Genomic DNA, 10,184 nt, shown 5'->3' with positions numbered 1-10,184 from the left:
GTGATTATCGAGCTAAGATTATAGGTGAAAAGGGAAAAGAAGGAGATGAGCTTTGGTTATGTGAAATAGTGAAGAAAGAGTTGTGTGGCGAGAAATATTAGTGAAAGTGATTGATTTTGCCGGTCTTGGTGTGGAGATCCATGGAGTGGATGTATTAATGATAGGCTTGAATGTTGTGGTTGATGAAAACGCAAACCAATATGTCATATGGTTGGTACTCCTTGATTTAAGACGATAGTGTGTTTGATGATAGTTATAAGGTGGAGTAATTTCTTAAATGAATGTATAGTGCAGGGTCCCGTAGCCTGAGTTAGCACCTTTTTACTCCGAGTTAGGCTTCAACATAAAAGCACTATGTAGTTGGACTCAAACTCTTGTGGTTCGGTGTGATAGGGGAATCGTAACGTAGAAATGATAAACTATGTTGTTTATTGTTTGGGGCATAGACGAGTAGTGTATTTAAGTTTAAGTCTATTCGTTGTATCTTGCAATTTACAATGCTTCCATTTATTATCTTCCATGAAATACTATTTCATGATTAGTACCAATATAAATCAGTCCTATGTTCACCAAATTTACTCATGCCTTATGTTGTGATGATTATGATTAATAGAACTCATGTGCAAGATCTACTCTACGTAAAGTCTCATTACTTCATGTTTCATGCTTACACGTTTCACAGGGGGTTATCATGAAGCTCATTTGATGCCTTCATATATTTTGTTGAGGAAAAATGTTCAATTCTATATTATGTTCCTTATTCCATTCTTTTAGAGCTCTATCAAGTCCCTACCCATCATTCAGGGACGAATGATCCCAAGGGGGAGATAATGTAACACCCCACACTTTTGGGCTAGAGTCGATCCATCTTTCTGATGTATATGAACCTGAATCCAATGGTTTCTAGTTAGAGATAAGTGTGATTTATATTTCCTTAGTGTGGAAACATTGTTGGAGATGAATATATAGCATAAGAATCCCCTAGCTCAAAAGTAAGTTGAGCACTTTCCTATTGATTCATTTTTAGTTAATGATTGTGAATGGGTCAATTTCCAATGATTATTTCTCCTAGTATTTATTGATTCATGTGGCCTACTATATATCAAATTAAAGCTCTTCGAGTCTTCTTTTCAATGCCTCTGACTGTTTGTTAATCCGAGTCCAGAGTCAAAAGTTAGGAGTATTTGAATGACACACTGTCCAACTTAGGCGATGGTCTTGGTGTCACAAACCTTAAGGTTTTCCATGGGTTAGACTCCACAAACCTCAAAGTTTTCCATGGGTTAGGCGCCACAAATCCCATGTATAACAGTATAGGGATTCTATTTTTGAGTTATTTCAAGGGCAATAAAGTCTTTTTGTGTCCCATAACTTCCCCAAACATTTATAGCTGAATTAAAACCCTAATGCACATTATTTCCTCCTAATATCCCTAATTCATCTTCTAAAACACAAGAGGAGAAAAACAACTTAGAGTTTGGGCAATCAAGATTAAAGGTTCAATCTTCATCATTAAGGTTCATGGAGTTTTCCTAAACAACATGTGCATGCTGAAATCGTCTTAATAATGTTTTAATTGTTGAGAAATCATATGTTTATAAAGGGTTTTTGAGTTACGTTAACAAGTACGCATTGTGAACCCTTTTTGATAATACTGTTTTGGTCTTGACGCCTTCTCTTGAAATAGATTATTTACTTGTGTGTATATATATATATATCTATATGCATTTGATCTTTTGAAAATTTGAATTGAGAGCCTAAAGATTGATACTCCCTCTCTTGTGATGAAGCGTCTTGATTTCACATGTTATGAATTACTAAATTGCATGTCTTAAAGAACGAACTAAGAGTTTTACTATCATTTATGAACTTTATGTCAATTGTGAATTAAAGAGAGGGATATTTTTGACTTTTAAATGCTAAATGTGATAATGGAAAGAATTGCATAATTGTCTTGAGAAATTGGTCACCCTTTTGTTAAAATGTCTGAATAGTTTGGCATATGTTTTGAAATAAGAACTTTCTTACATTGTTAAGTGTTTTTGGTTGTCAATGATTTTATTATATTGAAAGAACTATGACAAAATTATGATATAGCTTAGATTTATGACTTGCAAGTCTTGGTATGACGATACCAAAATTAGATAGTGCTATAACAGACTTAAAACAGAATAGAAGTCAAATTTCAATTAGATTTTCAAAATTTAAAGTTTTAAGGATGCATTTTCTGAAATGGTTAAAAATGATCTCATGAGATGTTAGGTATTTACCCGAAGAAGACACCAGGATTATACGCTGGCTTACTTCCCTATAGTGTATCACAATTAGCAACTCCAATCCTTCAGGTAAACTTGGGTATGAGGCTTAGCTGCAGGGTCAAGAGAGTATTCCATATATCCCATGGAATATCGGACTTGTACCACCTATCTTAGAAGTAAGATAAAGAGTTGAGGCAAAATTTACAAAAAATGTTTTGAAGCTTATCAATTTTGCCCATGTATTTTCAAATGTTTTGTGATGACTTGTCTTATTATAAAATTTCTCTCACTTATGTTATATATTAGTATTTTGTTTTTTTTTTATTTCTCTATGTACCAGTACATTTTGTATTGACCCTCTATATTTAAGGTTTTGAGGCCCAATATAGTGGTCCTTCTAAATAGTAGATTGTTGTCAGATATTCAGAGTTGGTGAGCCTCCCTTATTTCTGAAGGTGTCTTTTGTACTTATGTTGATCTCATTGTTTTTAGTTTATGGTCCAATAGGGGACCTTTCCCCGGTTTCTATCAGATTGTTGTTTTTAGTTGTAGTAGAGACTTCATAGACATGTATTAGATGATTTGGATTTTATTGAAATTATGTCCGTATTACTCAGTTGAGATATTAGAGTGACCATGTTTATATTTGTTTTCTGCTGTTCCTTATAGTATATTAATTGTGTATATTATTTCTAGTTAGAGAAGGGCTCGGGCCTTCATGGTTCAAGATGCTCGTCCCAGCCTGGTCCTCAGTTTTAGTCGTGACATCCATTTGGATAACCTTAGAGTTTATCTCTTGGACTCTAAAAATGGCGGTGTACATGTGCAAAAGGTTGTGTAGTCATTCCTTGGTTAGAAAGTAAATGAGAAGCAAGTGTTGGATCCTATTTTGATGCAAATCAATAATGATGTAGGTAAGCAGAAGATTATGGTTTCTGAGATTTGTGAGAATGGTATCTCAGGAACGTTATGTGTTCCCAACATTGATTGGTTAAGAGGAAGAATTTTGGCCGAGGACCATGAGTCGCGGTATACGGCTTACTTTGGGTAAAGAAAGATTGATCATGACCTTAAGGTGATTTATTGTTGGAATAAAATGAAGAGAGACGTGGCTAATTTTTTGGCTAAGTGAATGGTATGTCAACAAGTGAAAGTGAGCACTTGAGGCCTGGTGGGTTATCTCAAGATATTGAGTTGCGAGTGAGGAAATAAGAGTTAATTAATATGGATTTTGTTATCGTTCATCCACGTTCTCACTAGGATTTTGATTCAATTTAGGTCATCATGGATAGGATGACTAAGTCTGCTCACTTCTTGCAAGTGAGTATAATTTTTCTTCTAAGGATTATTATGCTAAGTTGTTCATTGAGGAGATTGTAGAGTTGTATGGTACTCCAATTTCCATTATTTCTTATCTAGGTACCCATTTCTCATCTAACTTTTAGAGGTCATCTCAGAGGGGTTTGGGATCTAAGGTAACCCTTAGCACCACTTTACACCCACAGATGAACGGGAAAGAGAAAAGGACAATCTAAGTTTTGGAAGATATGTTTTTGGCTTGAATTATTGACTGTGGTGGTAGTTGGGTTGACCACATTCCCTTCATAGAGCATACTTACAACAACTATTATCACTCTAGCATTAGTATGGCTTATTTTGAAGCCTTTTATAGCAAGAGATGTAGATCTCCCATCGGATGGCTTGATGTTGGTGAGGCAAATATGTTTGGCTCGCATTTGGTTCACCAAGCGATGAAAAAGGTAAAGATGATTCGGGATAGTCTTAAGACCACCCAAAGTTACCAAAACTCTTATGCAGATGTGAGGCAAAGAGAATTAGAATTTAAGGTAGAAGATTGGGTTTTCCTAAAGGTGTCTCCTATGAAAGGTGTGATGAGGTTTTGAAAAAGGGGAAACTTTGTCCCCGTTATGTTTGTTCGTACTTGATTTTAAAGAAGGTTTATAGTGTCTCTTATGAATTCCAGTTGCCTTCTGATTTGGACTCCGTTCACCCGGTGTTCTATTTGTTGATGTTTAAAAAGTACATGGGTTATCATTTGGTGGTTGTTTCTTTCAAAAAGCTAGATATTTTGGATTACTTGTCCAATGAGAAAGTTTTAGTTGATATCATGGAACAATGAGTCGATCAAATTCGGACTAGGTACGTGGCTTCGTTGAAGGTTCTGTGGCGGAACAAAAAGGTTTAGGAAGCTACTTGGGAAGATGAAGAAGAGATGAAGTCCAAGTACCCATTCTTGTTTCCCGTTCCAGGTAATTATGCTTAAGGTATGTGTATTCCTTAACATTTTTGTTTTATGTCATTGTTAAAGTTCAGTGTGATTTCCTTAGAATCTTTGTTTTCCATCTTTGCTAAAGGTAAGAGTTGAGGTATGTGGAGTCAAATCGTGCGAACATATGCCTTGTCCTATCATTAGAGGGTGAATGATCCTTAGGGAGGAGTATGTAATGCCCCAAGTTTTTTTCTTTGAAAATTTCCTTGAGTTTTGCACTCATTTCCTAGGTTATGATTGGACCCCTAGAGTCATAGGGTGTCTTAGCGATTCATTGGGACTGGTCATAACCAAATTAGTAAGTTGGTCCTTGATTCTTCTATGAGTATGAGTGTCTCACTAAGAACCTTATGGATATGTTATGAGTCGTTAGGTGTAATCGTAGGGTGTCCAATGTAAGTCCCAATTTGGGTTCTGTGTTGATCACGACTGGACCCTACGAGTCATAGGGACCCATTATGATTCTTGTGGCTCATTCATAAGGTCAGTAGTGTAGGGTGACTTGGTGGTACTGCCTTGGTTAAAACTTGTGGTGACGAGTCTTAAAGATTGGCTGTGAGTCAAGAGTTGACTCATAGTCAAAGGAGGCACATTTTTATCTTTTAAGTTAAGGTCATTCTGGACATTTTCCCCGTTATAAGAATTTAAACCAACAACTTATAAACACATTAGGATATCATTAGTACTCAAAAACTAATCCAAGTAACTTCTCAAATACTCCAAAGGCTATCTAAATTCCCTTAAGGAAGCCAAGATAGGGTTTCATATAGTTAGTCATCTTTCTCCCAACATTTCTCATTTTTTAAGCCATGTTACTCTTCCCTCATGGTTTATTTATTAAAATAATGTGTTTAAAGTATTGTTCATGAGGTGGTTGTGTTGGTTTTAAAATAGGGAAAAGGACACTCTAAAACACTTTCTAAAACAAATATCCCAAGATTGAAAACTTTTCAAAAAAGTGGCAGTTGGATATACTATTTTCGCTTTTAGCCATTTCCTAGTTTGGGTTATTTTGTCCTACATAGTCCATATACAGTCCATATACAATACTGATATACAGTGTAAATACAATACTGATACAGTATTTAACTTGGGCAATTCGACCCTTTTAAAAATATTTTAATTTCTTTTTTGCTGTAAATTTTTAAACTGATCAAATATTCTACTTTTGTATTGTTTAGAAATAATAATTAAATTTATATAAAAATAATATAATTTTTAAATAGAATATGTATCTATATAAGATATATGTATAGAAATTGTATAGTTCTATCAAATATGTATATGTATAAAATATATATAGAAAGTGTATGAAAATTATATAATTGTCATATAAAACGTGAGAAAATAATATAAAGTTGTTGTATAAATTGTGTATCAAAATTGTATAATTTTCATTTAGAATATTTATATGTATAAGATATGTATAAAAACTGAATAAAAGGTGTGTAGAAATGGTATAGAACAAGCCAGTAAATTGAAATGGCTAGAAAGTAGAATTTAAATTCCATAGCCATTTTAATGGAAATAGTTTAATTTGAAGTCTCCTTTTTGTCCTTTCCCATTTAAAATAAAAGTTTGTGGTTTTTGAATGTTTAGAAACTGAACAATGTTACTCATGGTTTACATATGATTCTTTATGCTTTAAATTAAGGTCTTGAACTTGTGGGTGCATGGGTATGGTAAATGAACTAGGGAATTGTGATTTTTCCAATCTTGTGACTTTTGATGTTGTTATGACCCCAACCCCATAACGTGAATTTGGTTTTAATTATGAGGATGGTGTAAATTTGTAAAACTGAATATTCTTGAATTATTGCATGATAAAGAGGTATTTGAAACACATTGGTTTGATTTAATGAACAAAGGTAGTTAGTGTTTTCCCCACCTTGTGTTAATGAACAAAGGGAGTTGTTGTCCCCAAGTTACTGGAAATTTTTTTGGCATTTTGTTATCACCTTTTATGTGTAGTTGGTATGAAGAAACCAACAATGTATGATTAAATGTGTATTATGGTTCAATGAAAGGGATTGTTTGATAAATGTTTTAATTGGGCTTTAATAAGGGTTTTGTAGCTTAGTCTAAAATTGGTGGTCCAAGTAACTAATGCTGGAAACCGTGTTTGCTAAGTCGGGGGTCAAAGTTACCAAGGAGTTTCAAGTCCCCCTCATTATTACTTCATGATTAAGGAGGTTCGATTCCCTTGTAAATCTTTACACGATAAGGTGCTTATTCACCTAAGTATATGTTTGGGAAGTTTGAGTCCCTAATGCATATATATGAGATTATTCTCGGATTCGTGTAGCAGCACACACTTGGCCTGACTAGGGGTGAGAGATGGGGTCCATATAGCCCATGTATTCATGCTATGATGGTCGAGCTAAACAACCAGGCTAATGTTTTGAAACACATGTTTAGACTTGTTCCCTATCTTGGCATGTGGTTTCTGTATGTGTGTATATATATATGTTTATGCAATTGATTATGTGCATTAGTTTTAAATGATTTGCAACAATTTATCATGTCACTATGTTATCCTTATCCCTAAATACACATGCTAGCATCCACTTCTCCTGCTTTGTGATTAGGATTTGGGATTATCTCATGAGTTGGCATTGTAGTGGTGAGCTTCCATACATCGGAAGACTACATTTCATGTTCTGGTCTTTTATGTCTTAGACTTTTTAGACTTTTTTTCTATAGTCGGGGCATGTACCGACACTTTATCGATGTTAAGTTTTGGTTCTTTGTTTAGAGGGCTTTTCTTAGACTACTGTGGTTATTGTACGGTGTTGGTCGGTTAGTTATTCGATCACCAACCATCGATTACAGACATGCATTAAGATTTTCTTAAGCTATTGCACGTTATCTTGTTTTATGTTTTGAATTCATCCGATAATTAGGAATGATGTGTTCAGTTGGTTAGGTGCAGGGGTTGATGTCCACGGGGAACTTGTGATACCCATCACGACCAGTCCCTAGTTCAAGTCATGACACAATTAGAGTTAGAAGAGGGTTTATCCCAACATCTTCCCTTAGTAGAGTCTTTCAAACAGACAATAAAGCATCAACTATTATGATATTAAGGTATTTTGTCTTGATTTTATTATATTGATATTTGTTTGATTACTTTTTGATCATCTATCCTTCAACTTCTACACTATACTATTTATTTTATACAACATTCATAGTGTCATGCCATGCCATGGGTTAGCTTGGCTTAACATGTGACTATAAGTACCATGTTATGATTAGAGCATAGTCTCGGGTCATAACAAACTTAGTTGTAATTCCTCATGTTTAAATTGTCCTAGGGTATCTAAAAGCCATGTTAGGTACAATATTAATCATGTGTGTGAAGCGCGCCACATATATATGTGAGCACCTATGAATTATTTTAGGAAAAGATTCACTTCTTTCATGTTCATATTGTGCGATAGAGTGTGAACTTTGTTAAAATTTTCTTCTAACATTCATTACACATTTAAAGAATATGCCTTCAAAGAGAAATGACAAAAGGAGAAGTAAGAATGATAATGGTATTCACAACCAGCAAATTCTCTAAGTGAACAAGTCTTCCATGCCAAATTCAGGGTCTTTTTCATAGCTTTGGAAAGTCCATGACCACCCAGAATAATCTGCAGCCTATTTCACTAACCAACATAAATATGATACCAGCTAGAATTTGAGACCACTCTAATGAATCATTTGGTATCCTTTGTGTCTAATACTAAAGAGGATCCGTAGGAGTTCTTTGATAGTATTCAGATATCATGGGGTTTACTCTAACTAAAAGTGCTAATTTGGCTTCTTATCGGTTTGAAAGATTGGCATAACTTGGTACAAACACTAAAAGGTGGATAGAGGTACAAATATCAGACCAATAGAATGGGATGAGTTTATTGCTAATTTTATGTAAAGACTATTCCCACTTGATTTGGTTAAGCAAAAGTTCATAAGGGAATTAATATAAAGCACAACAACATTAGTGTAAAAGAGTATTCTCTTACGTTTCCTCAACTTTCACATTTTGCTCAGGCTATGATTGCTAACTCTAAGGCCCTAATGAGTATGCTTATGTCAGGTGTTTCTAAGGATGTGTTCAAAATGTTTAGAATTGTGATGTTGGTCAACAATATGGATGTCTCTCGATTGAGGGCTAACTCCCAATAGATTGAAGAGGAGAAGTTGAGGAAAAACAAATACAAAATATAAATAAGAGCGCTAGAACAGGGTACTTTGATTATTCTCAGCAAAAGTTGGGTTGCGGAATTTTTTCTAAGTTTTAGTGGAGGTATTCATCCCCAACACCATTATTTTCTAATTCCCCATCTCCTAAACTAATTCACGATAAAAAATGTACAATACAAGGCTCTAGGTCTTATTTTAGTGTTTCCAGTAGTTGTACCTTCTCAACTTCTATAAAGTGTAGGAAAAACCATCCTAAAGCATATATTTGTTAGGTAAGGATGGGTGTTTTGGTTTTGTAAAGCTAGGTCATAAGTTTTGAGATTGTCCAACAACAAAGAGAGGTGATAATAATGGATGCACTTAGGCTACCTCTTTAGCAACTCTAGAAGGTTACATGGCCCAACAGGTTGTGTCATTTTTTTAGCTAGTCGACCATGTAAGAATAGGTTCTATTCCATTTAGACTCAACAGGAATATCAGGGTTCTCTTATGTAGTCATAGGTACGTTACAGGACTTTCATATTCATATTTATGCAATATTAGATCTTAGAGTCGCACATCCTTTCATGACTCTCCATATATCAGAAAACTTTAGTGTCACTCCTAAAATCCTCTGAGAACCTTTCTTAGTATCTACTCCAGTATGTGATTCTGTCATAGAAAGAAGGGTTTACAGGAATTTTCCAGTCATTGTTTCCCAAAAAGTCACCACAGTCGACCTTCTAGAGTTAGGCATGACAAATTTAGATGTTATTCTACTCTTGTTATGCCTTAGTTGACTATAAAAATAAAGTAGTCCTGTTCCAATTTCCAAATATCCTATCATAGAGTGGAATGGTATTACCTTAGTGATAGTATGTCAGTTTATCTCTTACCTTGAGGATGGAAAAATAATTTCCAAAGGGTGCATCTATCATCTTGTTTGCGTTAAGAATTCAATGTTTGAAATCTAAACTCTTGAGTCAAGTCCAATGGTAAATGAAATCACAATTTTTTTTCTAAAATCTACCTCAAGAACCTCTTGAGCGTGAAATTGACTTTGGAATAGATCTTCTACAAGATACGCAGCCTATTTCAGTTCCATCCTATAGAATATAAAAAAATTAAAGAAATATTTGAAATATATCCTAGATGAGGATTTTATCAGACCCAAACTTTCTACATAGGATGCTCGAGTTCTTTTCATGCACTAGAAAGATGATTCACTAAGAATGTCCATAGACTACCTTCAGTTGCATAAAGACATACTCAAGAATAAGTTCCCAACCTCAAGATTGATGGCATGTTTGATCAACTTCAGGGTGTTAATTATTTCTCTAAGTTAAATCTTAAATTCGACTGTCAACAACTAAGAGTCAATGAATATAACATTGTGAAGAGCCTTCAGAACTTGGTATGGTTACATTGAATTTATTATTATGTATTTTCTACTATAAAATGCTCTT

This window comes from Capsicum annuum, chromosome 3 (genome assembly GCF_002878395.1).
Source record: "Capsicum annuum cultivar UCD-10X-F1 chromosome 3, UCD10Xv1.1, whole genome shotgun sequence".
NCBI classification, from domain to species: Eukaryota; Viridiplantae; Streptophyta; class Magnoliopsida; order Solanales; family Solanaceae; genus Capsicum; species Capsicum annuum.
Note: the sequence above shows the minus strand (reverse complement) of the source record.